The sequence below is a fragment of the Sarcophilus harrisii genome, chromosome 2 (genome assembly GCF_902635505.1).
Source record: "Sarcophilus harrisii chromosome 2, mSarHar1.11, whole genome shotgun sequence".
NCBI lineage: Eukaryota > Metazoa > Chordata > Mammalia > Dasyuromorphia > Dasyuridae > Sarcophilus > Sarcophilus harrisii.
The window spans coordinates 583,869,595-583,888,544 of NC_045427.1; positions in this window are offsets into that span (position 1 = coordinate 583,869,595).

Here is an 18,950-nt window from a genome sequence, read left to right on the forward strand (position 1 = left end):
GCCTGAATTTGAACTCATCTTGTCCTGACTGTAGATCCAGCATCCAATGATCTAAAGAATACAAAGTATACAAAAATATTCATAGTAGCTTATTTGTAGTAGCTAAAATCTACAAACAAAAATTCTGAGTTTCTCCTAGAATCATAAATTTAAAGTGCCTTAGAATTAGCACTGAGGTCCAGACAAGTTAAACGGTTGAGCAAGGCCACACAAGCAAGGATCAGTGGACAGATGAGTTGTTAAGTTTGAATTTAAAGGAATATATTTTACTATAAAGAACAATGAATATGCATAACAGAGAAAGCATTGGAAGTATGAATTGAAAAGAAAGTAAACCATAGGAATAAGCTACAAAATTACTGTAGTGATATAAATGAAGACAATGAAAAGAACAGAATTCAAATAAAATACTTTGGTTACTATTTGGTCCAGATAACTGATTTTTGAAAAATAAAAATTTAATTGATATTTGTTTGTTCTTCATTTACTTTTCCAGTTATATGGAGGTATCCCTTAGAATAAAAAAAAGAAAAAAAAATAAGAAAAAACGTTCAGTAAAACCAACCAATATCAAAAAATCTGATACTGTGTGCTGGTCTGCAAAAAAGCAAGAGAGGTGTCTTCTCATAGCTCCTCGTAGGGCCAGTCAAGCACGGTCATTTTAAAGTCATGATATTTAATTTGGATTGTTTTGTTATTTTCATTTACATTGCTATCCACTGTATGTATATTGTTTGCCTGGTTCTACTTGTCTTACCATACTTCTCTATATTCATATTTATCATTACTTATAATAAAATTCTATTACATTCATGCAATACATGAATACAGTATTCATTCTCAATCAATGGATATCTACTTCGTTTCTAGTTTACTGCTACTATCAAAAAAGCTGCAGTAATTATTTTGTTATACACGGGACCTTTCTTTCTGACATTGGTCCTCTTGGTATACTGTTAACCCTCAACATTTGCACATTTAACTTTTGGAACTTTATGCATTCACATGATTTTATTAGTAATCTTGTTTTCATTTTATCATTGGCAATCATGCACATTTGTGGCTATAGGAAGTAGAGGAAAATAGTGAGAGGTGCGATGTGGGCAAGTTTGTGGAAAAGCTGGTATACTAGATACTTCACTGGTCTTGTTTACTTTGCCACTATAGAGAATTCCCCATGCATTCATTTTATATTTTCATTGTTTGTCTTTAAAGCTAAAGTTTTGTATTGCCATTAAGCCTCTAAATCATCTGGTCAAGCTGGTATATGTCCTTCACAATCTCCAATGTCATCAACAAAGGACAGTGTCAGAAGTGATTTTGAGATGTAGTCAGTATTGATGTCTTCCAACAGCAGCAACTAAAGTCCCAGCAGCCTCTCCTTTGGTTTTTAGAAGGCAGCCAAGATAGAGGGATTTACAGCAAAACAACACAATGCCCTTATACCACCATCTGACATATGGAAGGTAAGATTCAAATGCAAAAAATGTTTTTGGCATATGTGTTTTATTTGCTATAGCATTCATGGTGCAGTAGATTTCATGTGCTATGAAAAGTAAATATTGTATGAACAATGTATTTTTAAATTGAGATATTAGCATAAAAAGTCACATTTTTTAGGGAATTACTAGTGAGAAAAATGTTACCAATTTTGCATACTGCATTTTATGGGTTACTTCTTGGTTATTGTATTAGGAAAGGTGCATATTATCAGAATTAATGATTTGTTATAAAGAATTATATGCAGAAAAATGTGTTTTCAGCAATTACTAGTGAAAGATGATAGTTTTTAGTGGTCATGGAAACCTAATTTCCTATTTTCCATAGGTTCCATATATCAACATTTGTGTTTTTTTATTTTTGCTGTTTTCTGAGAATGTTACCCTTGTGAAAGTTGAAAATATATCCAATAATGGAATCTCTAGCTCACAGGGGCTCAAAGGATTTGGACATTTTAGATACGCTCTTTGCATAATTCCTCATTATCCCCCCATTCCCCTAACTCCAGTTGTAAATTTAAAGCTCCCAGTTTATATTTATGCCCATTTCCCTCTTGATTCTTTTTATGACTTCCAGATTTTTTTTTTATTATAATAACTTTTTATTGACAGAACCCATGCCAGGGTAATTTTTTGCACCATTATCCCTTGCACTCACTTCTGTTCCGATTTTTCCCCTCTCTCCCTCCACCCCCTCCCCCAGATGGCAAGCAGGCCGATATATGTTAAATATGTCGCAGTATAGCCTAGATACAATATATGTGTGCAGAACCGAACAGTTCTCTTGTTGCACAGGGAGAATTGGATTCAGAAGGTAAAAATAACCCAGGAAGAAAAACAAAAATGCAAACAGTTTACATTCATTTCCCAGTGTTCTTTCTTTGGGTGTGGCTGCTTCTGTCCATCCTTGATCAATTGAAATTGAGTTAGGTCTCTTTGTCAAAGAAATCCACTTCCATCAGAATACATCTTCATACAACATGAAGTATATAATGATCTCCTGGTTCTGCTCATTTCACTTAGCATTAGTAAGTCTTTCCAAACCTCTCTGTATTCATCCTGGTGGTCATTTCTTACAGAGACTTCCAGATTTTAAAACCATGTCTCTGTTGCTGTCTCATCCTGGAACATTTTAATGCTTGGGAACTCCCCACCCTGGAACATCTAATCACCCCTGAAGCCTTGATTGAGCATCCAACTTAAAATACCAAAAGATCAATGAATGAGCACAGAAAGAAATATGGAAATCAAAATTATTTTTTTTAAATAAGTGAAAGCTATAGTGACTTGTTCCATCCAAGAACTGTAAAAGAATTTGGCAGAAGCCAACAGGTAATAGGAATGTGGGTCCTGCCAGCAAAATCAGTGCCAATGCAAGCCAAAAAAAGCCACTAATTCCCAGTACCACTAGAAACAGGCAGAAATACATCAAACCTGTAGGACTGTATGTTCAGAACCAGCAAGATCCAGGGCTCTCTAGAAAGCCTCAGGATTGTCATTAGTACACCTGAAGATCTAGAACTTTAAATATCAGTGATGAGGGCTAGGAAAAGGTGTAAGGATCATTCCTCCTGGGAGATGGTGGTCAACTGAAGAACCCAGGTAACTCAGAGAAAGAACAAGACCTCCCAAAAGTATACTGGGGAGAAGAATCTGATTGGCCATAAGCCCCAGTGAAGGATCTAAAGCTTGAGAGATGAGTAAATCATAGAAGACACAAAAATAGAGAATATAAACTGAAGAATAAAATTTATCGTATATTTAGACTTGCCAAAAAGATCAGCTTAGCAAGAGAGAGTAACTATAACTCAAAGAGGGTAAAAAATGTATTTATTACAAGGACTTCATGAATACCTGGAAGAAATAAAGCAAAAGATAAAAAATATGAAATAGTCTGGAGGAATGCATTTAGACGTTTCCTTAAGTTCATTTTCCTTTGGTTTAGTAGTTCAGGTTGATTTCTTTTTCAAAACTTCTGAAATTCTCAATGTGCCTCATGAAATGTGATTAATGCTTATTTACTTTGACTATTTCTAAGGAAAGTAGCTTTGTTGTCCTTTGTATTCCTCAATTTCAAGCTAGAAGAGATTTTATAAGGCCATAATTTTTAGATCTTCTATTATAAACTCCTCCTTGATAGTATTTTAAATAGGAGATCTTTGTCCAATTATTATAATGATAATAGCTACCATTTACATATTAACTAATGTGCTAGGCATTTTACCAGTATAATCTCATTTGATTCTCACAACAAATCCGAAAGCTAAGTTATCCCTGTTTTACAATTAAGGAAATTGAGGCAAACAGGTTAAGTAACTTGTCCAAAAGCAACAAGAATCAAAATTACTTTGGCATTTTGAGAACTTGAATTCAGTGCTCGTGAAAAATATTTGCAAAATGCTACATAAAAATATTTAAGAGTTTATGCATAAACTATTAAGAGAAGAAAGAGGTAGAGAAATTCTATAAATAACAGGATAAGACCTTCTGAATTCAACCCACAGATAACTTGATACTCAGAAATTTCAGTGCAAAGAGGAAGATAGATGAGAAAGATACTGGAAATAAATGAGAGAGCTCAAAGACTTGCATACTGGAAATAAATGAGAGAGCTCAAAGACTTGCAGACCACATGGAAGCCTCACACTCCTATATCATGAATATATTTTAGCTTCTCTTTGTTTTTTGTCTTAATAAAATTGTAAGTTCTTTGAGGACAAGAACTATTTTTCTTAATTGTATCCCCATCTGCTTAGCACAGTGTTTGACACATAGTGCTTAAACAGTGTTGATCATATTCTTTATCTGTGGTGCTGGACATAATGAGGATTTATATAAAAAATTAAAACTACTTTGCCACACAAGAAATAATTCATCAGTTTTGTAGGTGTCAGCTGTCCACGTATAGTCTTAACTATCAACTCAGACAAGATCAAAATTAGCACAAAACTAGAAGAAAAAATAAAAATAAGGGAAAGATATGATATGTTTTTGAAATGGCTAAAACTTGACCTATTTAAACAGATTATTGATAATGAAAAATGGGTAAATAGATGCCAAGTGAAGAAACTTAACCTTGATTTTTTTGGGCAATGGGAGTTATTAAATGTTTGAGCATGGGTTAATATGACAAGGACAAGTCTGTAGTGTATCCAGAGGGATTGATGAGTGGTTTGTGAAAGATGGGAGAGAGGGCAACAGAAGCCAGGAACATCACAGATTAGAGAATTCTAGAAATGAAAAAGAAGGAAGTAGGATGGAAGGAACAGTATGAAGTAGAGTTGCACAATGGAGGGTATTTGATTGATTCAGGAAGTCTTGGGTTCAAGTCCTTTCTCTGACACTTCCCTGCCACTGGAGCATTGGTTAGTGATTTTACCCCTTTGAGTTTCCTCAACAGTTGGGTACAGAATCTCATAGGGTTATGAGGAAAACAATACATGGAAACTTCATTATATAAATGTTATTTGAATATGACATAATACAAATAACTATAAATGACCTAAGGCATGACTAGCATAGTGTAATCTTTTCTATTTCAAGTCTGATTTTGGAAATACTAGCTATATGATCATAGACAAGTTACTTGATCTCCATATTTTAAACAATCTGAGATTATAAATTATACAGGACTAATTAGCCTGAATCAGTGAAAGGATTTCTATACTTGAAGTTCTATATATTAAAGAAATTACAAGTCTGGACCCAAAACACCATTTCCTTCTCTCCCCTTACCCAACCAAAGCAAAATAAAATTCTCTTTAATGGTACAGAAGAGCAAGTTGTTTGTTACTTCCTTATAGGCTTAGAGCCTTGCCTGGGGAGATTAGGTAGTTAAGTGTTGCACTTATAGCCATGCACCTGGCATGGGCCTTGAACCTGACATTCTAAAAGGCCAGTCTGATATCTACCCTACACCATTTCTTTCTTTGTATACTTTGTATAGTCATATGCACATTCATTCATCAATTAATACAATGCATATATTAATGATGTGCATATAATCACTGTACTCTGTGCCAATTTCAAAGAGCCTGGAATAGACTTGTTCATATTTATAGCTGAATGTTTAATATGAAGGTGGTTGGAACTTTGGTCTTACCATATAGTTGATTTGTTTATGCTAAAGAACACAGCCCTTGATACTATTAAAAACAGAATCCACTCTTGAAAACAAATTTGATGACAAAAAAACTTGCAGTTTCTGAGGATCCCATTGTGGCTAAAAGTGGTCACTATCTGTATTTGCTTTGATAATAGCTATATTACTGAAAAACTACGTGTCAATCAAATATAAGTTGCATTCGTTTCCTATGTATTCATTCTGAAAAGAAGTTCACTATAGGGTTTCTCTGTGAATTTTTTTGAGGGGAGAATAATCCTTTTTATCTTTGGTCAGACTAGAACGTTTTACAGTCTGATTTCCAGTCTCATCATTTAACTGAAATTGTGTTCTCCAAAATAACTAATGATCTCTTAATTGCCAAATCTAATTTTCTTTTTTCTCAATCCTTATCCTTTTTGACTTTTATGTAGTTTTCAACACTGTTGATTACTTTCTTCTCCTTGATATATCCCTCTAGGTTTTCATGACCCCACTCTCTCCTGTTTTTCCTCTATTTGATTGCTCTTTCTCCATCTCTTTTGCTGGACTGGATTTTCATCCCGATCATGCTCACTAACTATGGGTGTCCCACAAGGTTCTCTGCTCTGGGTCCTTTTCTCTTTTCTATACTATTTCACTTAGTGATCTCATAGACTTCCATGGATTCCATTATCTTTGTGCTGATGAATCTTTAACCTACTTATCTAGTTCTAATCTCTGCTGATCTCCAACCTCACATCTCCATCTGCGTACTAGAGATCTCAAACTGATGTCTTATAGATATCTGAAATTCAATCTGTCCAAAACAGAACTCACAAAAATGCCTTCCCCTTCTACACTTCCCTATTACCTTCAAGTACAGTACTATCATCCAGTCCCCCAGGAGAACAATGTAGGTGTCTTGCTCAACTCGTCATTATTGCGTATTCCCCATATCCAATCTGGTACCAAGACTTGTCATGTTTACCTTTGTTACAGCTAACCCATTGCCCTTCTCTGATGCTGCCATCAGCCTAATACAGGCCCTCATCTCCTCACCTGTAACCTATTGCAAAAGCCTGCTGGTTGGTCTCCCACATTCAAGTTTCTCCACAGTCCAGTCCATTCTCCATTCAGCTGCCCAAGTGATTTTTCTAAAGCACAGATCTGAATCTTTAGTCATTAAACTTCAAGGATTTCCTATCAAGTCCCAAGAGCAAATATTTTGTATTTAAAGCCCTTTAAAACCTAACACCTCAACTTTTGCTGTCACATTGTCATGACTAGGACGGATCCTATTCCTTTCTGAGGCTGCATCTCTGCTAATTGAAATCTTTCTCTTTCTTCAAGGACTAACTTAAGTCCTAATTATACCAAGAACCCTTCCCTGATTTCCTTCCCTCTCTCGTGCCCACATTGAAAGTGATCCCTCCATCTTAGCTGATTTTTAGTTTGTAGTGATGTCATTCTCTAATATTGTATGTACTATTGGATATTTTCTTGTCATTAATAGGTGGGTGTTGCATCTTCTATCCAATAATAATAGATAGTGTTTGAATTATTTGTTTTCAGTTTTCCTCTATAAAGCTGTTCTTTGATCCAGTAGCATTGGTCACTTTTCTTTTTTCCTGTACAATACATTTCTCTCTTGATTTCAAGCATTTTGTCGGCTCTCCTGCATGCCTGAAAAGTTTTCCCTCCTCAGATCTGCCTCCTAGTTTCCTTCAATTCCCAGCTAAAATCTTAAGTTTTATAGGAACCTCCTGCATGCCTGAAAAGTTTTCCCTCCTCAGATCTGCCTCCTGGTTTCCTTCAATTCCCAGCTAAAATCTTATAGGAACCTTCCTAATTCTACTTAATTCAAGGGCCTTCCTTCTGTTGCATACAGTCTTTCTGGTTCAATTGATGTATACATATTTGTTTAATTTGTTGTCTTCCTCATTAGGTTGTGAGCTTCCAAGAAAGTGATAAACTTTTGCATTTCTTTCCATTTTCAGTACTTCGCATAGTGCCTGACATATAATAGGCATTGACAAATTATTTTTGGCTGACTTTGCCCAATTATTTGCTTTTTGCAACTTTGAATTTTCCTATATGAGCTCTTCTTAAATCAGAGCTCACCTGTATATATATTTAACCAATATTTATATAGCATCAATATGGCAAAATGTTCATTTAAAGTACAGGATTAGGAGTCTTAATAAAATTCTGAAAATGTAGAGCAACTATTGCGTGCCCTTTTCATTGTAATCTCTTATGGTCTTTCTTATCCACTATGTATAATTAAAATGATCATAGCTGAGGGGAAAAGCTCAAAGGAATTTAGGACATTTTTCAGAAAATATTATTGGTAATATGTTAATTGAATGTATTGTTTCATTCCCATAGATTTCCAGAGGTTTATTAATTATCTTTCCTTCAACAGTGAGAATGTTTCACTGATTTCAGTCAGATTCCCTTAAAAATGCCTCTCATCAACTTTTGCTGTGACATTATCATGACTAGGACAGATCCTATTCCTTTCTGAGGCTGCATCTCTGCTAATTGAAAGTTGAAGTTGAAATTGAAGTCCTAATTATACTAAGAACCCTTCCCTGATTTCCTTCCCTCTCTTGTGCCCACAATGACAGTGATCCCTCCATCTTAGCTGATTTTTAGTTTGTAGTGATGTCATTCTGTAATATTGTATGTACTGTTGGATATTCTGTCTTGTCATTAATAGTCTTGGTTTGTAATCAATCCGTTTATATCAGATTTTCCTTCAATAATATCTTTTCCATTCTTTTCTCTTACCAATACACATACATGCATGCATACACTTATACATATGCAGTGGGAGGTAGAATGATAGAAAGAAGACTATTTGGTCTGTCAGAAGGAGCACTGGATCTAGATACCAAAGACTCAGTCTTATATCTCTAACTTTAACTGACTGTGTTTTTTGCATCATTTCCTCCATCCTTAAAATATGGGTTTAGAAGTCTTGTAAGGTTTTATTCAGCTCTAAAATTCTAGGTACAGTCTGCTGGTAAAGAAATCAATTACTTTGAGGCAATATGGTATGGTAGAAAAAGTATGGGATTTGAAGTTTGAGAAGATGTTTGAATCTCAACTTTGAGATTTACCATTCTGGGGGCGGAGATAAGATGGCAGAGAGAATACGTGTTCTCCTAGGCTCTCCTTTTCCCTCACTCAATTTTAATGAAATTCATCCTTGGAATTGGTGCTTGATTGTCAGAACCCATGAATATTGGAAATACAACACATTACCAACCAAAGATAATCTCCTAATTTGCCAGAAAAGGTCTGTTTTTGTTCATGCATGGGAGGGAACAGGCCTAGGCCAGGGGCAGACTCAGGCAGGCAGTGAGAGCATGGGGAACAGCTCACACTGAGCAGACCAGAGTGGGGGATGGGGTGTGGTCTCTGCTGGTGGAAAATCTGCGGGGAGAACTTTACCACAATGTGAGCTACTCTGCCCTGGCAGCAAGCCAGTAGATTAGCACAGAAGCTATAAACACAGGGGGTAAAGACTATAACCTCAAAAAGCTAGAATCTCTTGGGACCTGGCCACATCCACTCCGCACCAGGAGTGACTCTGCATGATCCAAGTGCAGCCACACTCACTGGTCCCAATGCAGATACTGCCTTCCCACTGCTGCTGATTTCAGCACAACTGCTAATCCCAGCACAGCCAGTGGGTGTTGTCCCACTGCCGCTTCACTGCCACTTCCTGTTGTCTTTAGGCATTTTGGAAATACCTCACTACCCCATAACAGACTGTAGCTTTTCTTTTCTTTTTCTTTTCTTAAAATGAGCAAAAAAGGCTCATAGATAGCTTCTATACGGAAAGAGAGCAGACTTCAAACTCTGAGGAGACTAAAAACAGATTGTCTCTAGATGAAACTCTAAAGGGGGATATGATCTGTTCCCTACCACATAAGGCTCTCATAGAAGAAATGAAAAAGGATCTTAAAAGAGAACTAGAAAAAAAAAAATGGGGAAAAAGAAAGAAAAGCTTTGTAAGAGGGTCAGGATAAGACATGTAACTCTTTAAAAAATAGAGTGGAAAAAAGAAATCAACTCCCTGAAAAACAGAATTAGTGAATTGGAAAAGGTAAACAATTCCAAGGAAAATACAATTTGTGAATTGGAAAAAGAAAATTATTCTTAAAAAAAAAAAAATGGCAAAATGGAAAAAAATTCCATAGAACAAAACAACTCATTTAAAAACTCAATTGGACAAATACAAAAAGAAATTTTAAAAAAGTAAATGAAGAGAATCATTTGTTAAAAATCAGACTTGAACAAATGGAAATGAATGAATCTGGGATACACCAAGAATCAGTCAAACAAAACCAAAAAAAAAGAAAAAAACAGGAAAAAAATGTTAAATGCATACTTGGAAATACAACAGACCTGGAAAATAGATCTAGGAGAGATAATCTAAAGATTATTGGATTTCCTGAAATCATGATGAAAAAAAGAGGCTAGACACTATTTTTCAGGAGATCATTAAAGAGAACTGCCCAGATATTGAAACAGAAGGCAAAATACACATGGAACAAATTCATCGATCACCTACGGAAAGAAATCTCAAAACTCCAAAAAATATTGTGGCTAAATTCCAGAACTATCAGACCAAGGGGAAAATACTACAGGTAGCCAGAAAAAAAAATTTCAAATACCGAGGAGCCACAATAAGGATCACTCAGGGTCTAGCAGCATCCATATTAAAGGATCAAAGGGCCTGGAATCTGATATTCCAAAAGGCAAAAGAACGTGGTATGCAGCCAAGAATAACTTATCCAGCAGCCAAACTGAGCATTTTCTTCCAGGGAAGAAGAAGGACATCCAGTGAAATAGGTGAATCCCATCTATTTTTGACGAAAAAACCGGAACTAAACAGAAGGTTTGACCTCCAAATGTAGGACTCAAGAGAAACATAAAAAGATATCTTGGGAACCATATTTCTGTTATGAGTATACATAGAGAGTACATGTATAATTTGGTTTTACTATTATAAAAAAGAATCTAGAAAGGAAATTGTACCAGAACAGGGAAAAGTGGAGGTACTACATCACACAAAGAGACAAAGGAAACCTATTATATTTGAGAGAAAGAAGAAAGGGAGATGAACATAGTGTGAATCTTATTCTCAACAGAATTGGCTCAAAGAGAAAATATTAGACTTATTTGATTAGACTTAACCAAAAATATAGACTTCTCCCACCTCATTGAAAAGTGAGAGGGGGAAAAGCAAAAAGAGAAGGAGTAGGATAAATAGAAGGGGATACAGAAATTGTAAGGGAAAGGTTTAAGAAAAGGGGAGAGACTCTAAGGTGGGGAGAGATCCTAAAGAAGGAGGGCTGTGTGACGCAAGTGGTGCTCATAAATCTAATACTGGGGAGGGGAGTAAGGGGTAAAGGAAAGAGAAAAGCATAATTTGGGGATAATAAGATGGCAGGAAATACAGAATCAGTAGTTTTAACCATTAATGTGAATGGGGTAAAATCCCTCATAAAGCAGAGGCGGATAGCTGATTGGATTAAAATCTAGAACCCTACAATATGTTTATAGGAAACACACTTGAAGCAGGATGATACATACAGAATAAAGGTAAGAGGCTGGAGAAGAATCTACTATGCTTCAGGTGAAGTTAAAAAAGCAGGGGTAGCCATCCTAATCTCAGATCAAGCAAAAACAAAAATTGACCTAATTAAAAGAAATAAGGAAGGGCACTATATCTTGCTAAAGGGTAACAGATAATGAAGCAATATCAATGCTAAACACATATGCACTAAGTGGTATAGCATCTTTTTTAAATTAGATACACAATAAGTATACATGACCAAAACGTTATTTTGCTGTACAAAAAGAATCAGACTCTGAAATATTGTACAGTTAGCTTGTGAAGGAAATAAAAAATGCAGGTGGGCATAAATATAGGGATTGGGAATTCAATGTAATGGTTTTTAGTCATCTCCCAAAGTTCCTTCTCTGGGCGTACCTGGTTCAGTTCATTACTGCTCCATTGGAAATGATTTGGTTGATCTCATTGCTGAGGATGGCCCGGTCCATCAGAACTGGTCATCATATAGTATTGTTGTTGAAGTATATAATGATCTCCTGGTCCTGCTCATTTCACTCAGCATCAGTTCGTGTAAGTCTCTCCAGGCCTTTCTGAAATCATCCTGTTGGTCATTTCTTACAGAACAGTAATATTCCATAATATTCATATAAGTGGTATAGCATCTAAATTCTTAAAGGAGAAGTTAAGAGAGTTGCAAGAAGAAAGAGACAGCAAAACTGTAATAGTGGGAGATCAAAACCTTGTATCCTCAGCACTAGATAAATCAAATCACATAATAAATAAGAAAGAAGTTAAAGAGGTAAATAGAACACTAGAAAAATTAGATATGATAGATTTTTGGGGAAAACTGAATGGAGACCCATGGGACCTATACAAAAATTGACTATATATTAGGACATAAAGACCTCAAATTCAAATGCAGAAAGGCAAAGTTGCAGGATACAAAATAAATCCACATAAATCGTCAGCATTCTTATACATCACTAACAAAATCCAATACCAAGTGATACAAAGAGAAATTTCATTTAGAATAACTGTTGATAGTATAAAATATTTGGGAATCTGTCAAGGGGAAGTCAGGAACTATATAAGCAAAACTACAAAACACTTTCCACACAAATACAGTCAGATCTAAACAACTGGAAAAATATTAAGTGCTCCTGGTTAGGTTGAACAAATAAAATGAAAACGACACTACTACCTAAACTAATCTATTTATTGAGTGCTATACCAACCAGACTCCCAAGAAACTATTTTAATGACCTATAAAAAATAACAAAATTCATCTGGAAGAACAAAAGATCAAGAATTTCAAGGGAACTAATGGGAAAAAAAATCAAATGAAGGTTGCCTAGCTGTACCTGATCTAAAACTATATTATAAAGCAGCGGTCACCAAAACCATTTGGTATTGGCTAAGAAATAGACTAGTAGACAAAAGACAAGATTAGATTCACAGGACAAAATAGTCAATAACTATAGCAATCTAGTGTTTGACAAACCCAAAGACCCCAGCTCTTGGATTAAGAATTTGTTATTTGACAAAAATTGCTGGGAAAATTGGAAATTAGTATGGCAAAAACTAGGCATTGACCCATACTTAACACTGTACACCAAGATGAGATCAAAATGGGTCTATGATCTAGGCATAAACAATGAGATTATAAATAAATTAGAAGAACATAGGATAGTTTACCTTTCAGACTTATGGAGGAGGAAGGATTTTCTCTTCTGTAAAATAGATGTGTGTGTATGGGATTGTTGTGGGGAGGTAAACTACGTGATTCTTAAGGTGTCCTCCATCTCTAAATTTTATGTGACTTTGCACCTCAATTGCATTTGGCGAGATCTAATTTGTTAGAATTAATTATGTAATGTCTTCTCTATTACCACAGAATCACACAAAGAAAGCATTGTTAGGAAACATAGAGCTCATCCAGTCTAAGTTTCTCATCTTACATGTGAGGGAACAGAGGCCCACAGAGGGAAAGCATCTGTCCAAGGTTATGCAGATATATAATATATAATATTGGTACCCTAATTCATGGCTTCAAAGTCTGTGTTCTTTCTATTTAATGATATTACTCACCTTACTTTGAAGAAAAATTCTCTTCCATTTTATCTTTGTATCTCTAGCATCTAGTAACAGTGCTTGTAGATATTACATATTTCTTAACCTGATGTTTGCTCATATATGGGTCACATAATCCCATTCCCCATTGCCCAGATCTGTGTGGTATGATAATTGGTGTTATACATAAAGGTTAAACATACATATATGAGTTATAAATCTTTCTATATATATGTATATGTGTATATATATATATACATACACATATACATATACACACACATATTCTGCTGTAGAATATCCCCTTTTTGAGTTCATGTGGTAGATAAGTGCTGCCAAAATAAATTTACCACAATGAAGAAATTGTAGAGATAAAAATATTTGGGTTTTTATGCTAGGGGTTAGAAAAATAACCTTAACCAAGATTAGGATTCTAACAAGCCTTCTTATAGACAAAATTACATCAGAGAACTAATTCTTTTACATGTTGCATTCTCATAATCCTCTTAGACCATTAAAGTTAAAAGAGGACAGATTCATAATCTTATGCTTCCTTCATATCCTCAGTTGAACAGTTAAGCAGAATCAATATATACCTCTAACAAATCTAGTTAAACAGACTCTATCAGTAAACTAAGTCAGGTTATAGATTAAATTACAGTTAGAGTTCACAATGGGTTAATTGAGAAGGGAGATGTACATGCCCACAGAATCAGGATGAATCCTTTTCTCAAAGAAGTCAATTCAATTTACTTGGGAAATCTATACTTCCTTTTTTGCTTCATATCTAAGGAATGTTTCATTTCTTAAGTAAATGTTCACATCCCATGAGACAGATTTAAGCTAACTCTAAAACCTTACTAGGAAAAACAATCCTAACCTTTCTCCCACCCCACCCCTTCAAAAAAAATTAACAAAAGGAAATCAAAGATGAAAATTTATTATCACAATATATATTTTTCCAAGAAATTATAAAATCACATCAGAACTAGAATAAATCTTTTTTTTTTTAATTTAATAGCCTTTTATTTACAGGTTATATGTATGGGTAACTTTACAGCATTGACAATTGCCAAACCTCTTGTTCCAATTTTTCCCCTCCTTTTCCCCCACTCCCTCCCCCAGATGGCAGGATGACCAGTAGATGTTAAATATATTAAAATATAAATAGAATAAATCTTAGATATTATTTTAGTCCCCTCATTTTACAGAGAAGAAGATACCCTGAAAAAAAATTAAGCGACTTGCCTTAGATCCAAGTTTAATTAGTGACAGAATTGGAACTTGAATCAGGTTACCATCAGAGAAAAGGTGTTCCCTATCTTACTACCTATCTTCAAATTTGATATTGGTTATTTAAGACTTTTATGGTCTTTCATGTGCCGGACTGTCCAAGTACACTTCTCCCTAAATGGAGTGGGTCGCCAGAGCCATACCTACCAGTCTTCAGTTGCCCCACTGGGAACACACAGAGATGAACCAATCGGGAGGTGCAAAGAGTCTGTCTTTATTCAGTAATCCTCTCAGTGGGGGTAGCATGAAGCAAGAGAGTGAGTTCTGCTCAGAGCTGTCTTTATGCTTCCTCTCTTCCCAGATTACCTGTGCCGGCCCACTCAGCACTGCCAGAGGAAGGAGGTGTGTGGAGTTGACATTGTATCCAAAAAGGACATCTAGCAAGAGGACATACCCCTGCCACCTCAAGGAACCTATAAAGTTCCTATAACTCCTTCAGAGCCCATCTCAGAGGCCCTGCTCCTTTTTACTTCCCTGGGTCCCACCCTGCCCAAGCTGACCTGTCATATAGGCTACGTGGTGTATCTTGGAGAGAGAGGAATTCCCCTATACCCCGAACACTTTCACACTTTGGTGGCTTTGAGGTAAACCTTAGATATATTATTCACATCCAATTCTCTTATAATTAATGACTTGAAGCTTTCTTGACATTTGTTGTAGGGATAGTATGGCATTGCTTATGGGATATATGTTCTGAGGGGTCTCTGAAAGACCCAATATCCTTCAACACCTCCTTAACTGTCTTTCTACAATGTTTAAGAGTTATTCCTTTGGAGAAAGGCCTTGATTTGCCTTGCCCCAATTCCCTAGGAGATTATAAATTGTTATTTTTGGTCATTTGTACTTCAAGGAGGATGACTTTATGAAGTTATTTTATAGGGTCACCCAGGTAAGAAGGAATTGAATATTAATTCAGGAACCTTTTGTTAAGTGGGGGGATTTAGGGAAGAGCCCACATAATGGCCTTAAAGGGAATTATAGTAGACTGGGAGTCATAAAGCTTCCTATTACAAATCCTTTATCTGCCACTAATTTTTGTGACTTTGGACAACTCACGTCATCTCTCTAAACACACACACACACACACACACACACACACACACACATACACACATACAATGGAATCCAATATAGATTTCGTCAAATATCTAGGAGAAAGAAAAAAATGATGCTGGGGAAGAGCATGTCACTGTCCATGTGACTTATTTATTCAAAAACCTTTGCTTATAGGATAAAATACAAATTCCTTATCTTTCCATATAAGCCCCTCTACCAACTGATTCCCACATCTTTTTTAGATGGGACAGTGGAGAAAGCACAAGACTTGGAGTCAGGAAGAGCTGAGTTTGAAACTTGTCTTCCATCCCCACCTGCTAGCCTGTCCCCCATTGTATGATTCTGGGCAAATGTCTTCATCCTCCTGTGCCTCAATTTCCTCATCTATAAAATGGAGATCATGATAGCACCTACTTCATAGACTTATGAGGATTCAGATAAATTAATATGTATAGATCTATATAAATGCTAGTTATTATTTCCTTTCCTTCACAAGCTCAATTGAAATAAGGTACTTCAGTGAAGTTTCAATAAATGTTGGAGGACTAGCAGAGCTAAAAAACAGAGAATGTGAAATATAATGGGTATGACTTTGGTTTGGTTTGAGGCTTTAATAGATTAACTAAATATGAAGAACCCAAGGATAAAATGAACTTGCATTTGTACTTTTGTTCCTAGCTACTCATTTTCATAAACAAGTGATCATCTTAAGCTATATCTCTTAAAGAATTAATTTTGATTCTGGAATAATGTCAAACAAAAAAGGCATGTCTTCCCACCTCCTACCTAGAGACAACAATTTTCAGAGCTGAGGCTGAGAGGGAGTGGAGGAGAAGAGGCTTCCATCACTCTTGAGCTAAGAGTTGTTGTCCTAGCACTCCAGCTAAAAAGAGCATTGTTATACTTCAGCTAAAGAAAGCACATGTCACCCAGCTGAGCCAGTGGGGAAAGTCACTGCAGCTGCCCATCAGAGGTGAAGCTCAGAGAGTACAGAGGCTGAGCACTGTGAAGGGGTGTTTGGCTCATTGAAGTAGTCAAGTAGCCTGCCCAGTGCCACAGCAGCTGTCCAGAGGCAAAGAGATTAGCCTCGTCCTGCATAACAGCAGCTTCCCAGTGGCCAAGTGACATGTCGATCCTATAACTTGTTTGGTCTATCCCAGATGTGAATCTACAGTGAACAAGGCCAGCAGAGCATCCATTCAGTATGGAGTTTATGCTATGCTTTGGGAAGAGTGAGCCTAGCTGCCTCAAATTTCATGAGTATTACCTGGGAAAGAAAAACCACCAAGACTATAGTTCAAAACTTTTTTTCTGATCTAAAAATTCTATTTTTCCATTTCTTCCTTGTACAAGTCATCTCCTTCTGCCTGGAATACACGTCCTCCCTCTCTTAGGATCTCCAACTTCCTTTATGACATAGTCAGACATATAAAATGATATCAAGATTATTTGAATTAGCATTCCTCTAATTAATAATGTTTTAGGGCATTTTTTATATGAGTATAAATTGCCAAATCTTGTGAGAAATTTTTCCCAATCCCTTCAGATGTTAGTTCCTTGTCAATATTAAGTATAAGATACTGTAATCATTTGTATCCAAGTAGATAACCTCTCCCAGATATGTTCCTTGAGGGCAGCTAATATATATTTTTTTAATCTTTGTGGAACAGTGGTGTCAAACTCAAATAAAAAAAGTGACCCTGTAAGTATCCTTGTTGGTGCATATTGACTTGATTTTAAAATGTTATATTATCTATGTATTTTTATATTTTTAGTTATTTTGCTAAATATTTCTCAGTTATATTTTAATCTAGTGTAGCAGAGAACTTTCAGTGAGAAAGTACCTTATATCAAAGCAAATTATAAACTTCTGTAACTTAGGCTTTGGGATAGCTGCCTGGGGCTTTGAGAAAGTGAGTAATTTATCCAGAATCACACAGATAGTGTAAGTCAAACGCAGTTCAAAGACCTACTCTCTATCCTTTAGGCATTTCATTCACCTTGCATGTAGTAAGCACTTAGTAAGTACATATTGAGTTAAATTTGAGAACGACTGGAGGCTGGGATTTCTGGCAAAGCAAAGCAGGATAGCACAGAGGGATCATACCAGGGACTAGGGACAGGTGACATACTGATAGCTGCTGAACATATGAACTACAGGACCAGCAATACAGATTCATGAAAAAGGAAGTTGTTGAGGATGATTGTGCTATAAGAAATTAGAAGTAGATGTCAGAAAAACCTAGGCTTACATGAACTGATATAAAGTGGAATAAACAAAACTAGGAGAGCACAGCACACAGTAGCAGCAATTTTGTGAATATTGTTATGACAATGGCATGACTATCCTCAACAATGCAATGATTCAAAATAATTCTGAACTTATGATGAAAAATGCCATTCACCTACAGAAAAAGAACTGATGGAACCTGAATATGGAACAAAGAAACTTTCATTTTATTTATTCATTCATTTTTTTTTTTCTGTTTCCTTTCAAAGCTTGATTTACATGGAAATGTATTTTGCATGACTAAATAGGTGTAATCTATGTCAAATTGTTTGCCTTCTCAATAGAGGGGGGAAAAAGGAGAGGGAGGAAAAAAATTTGAAACTCAGAAAAATAAAAGAATAGTTCCTTTTTTCCTCTTTGTCTTTTTTTTTTCTCTTGTGATTTTTCCCTTTTGTTCTGATTTTTCTCTTTCAACATGGCTTATAAAGAAACTGTATTTAAAATAATGTACATGTATAATCAGAAACATAAAGAAAACAATTGAAAAAGCAAAAATGAAAAATGTTAAATTGTTTTTATATATAATTGAGGAAGCAATAAAATAGTAAATTAAAAAAATATTTAAAAAAGACTTCTGGGGAAAGAGCTATTTGTAGTCATTGCTACAAGCCCAAGAGATAAAATCTTTGTTTTCTATTTCCTAAGACTGGAATGCTATTTCTTCCTTTACTGAAGCCCCAGCTATCTTTTAAAGGCCATCTTAAATGTCACTTCTTTCATGAAGCCTTTCCTGATTGTCTCCAGCCATTAAGTGATATTCCTGCATGACCCTTATTTAGTCCATTATTTTTAATACTTTGAAAATAAAATTTAGACCTTAGAGATTACTGAATCTAGCCTCTTCATTTTAGGAAAAAATTTGAATGCCAAGGAAGATAAGTGACTTGAGTCTTTACCACTTGGTTGGATAGCTGAACAAACTAATAAATCCTCTAATTTTTTTCCATATGGCAAAAGTTTTTTTTTTTTAGAAGATAATAACATGATATTGGATAAGCACAGAAGGTTTATGATGCTTATCATATAACATTGTCTATTATAGTTATTTTTGCCTTGTGACCTTTT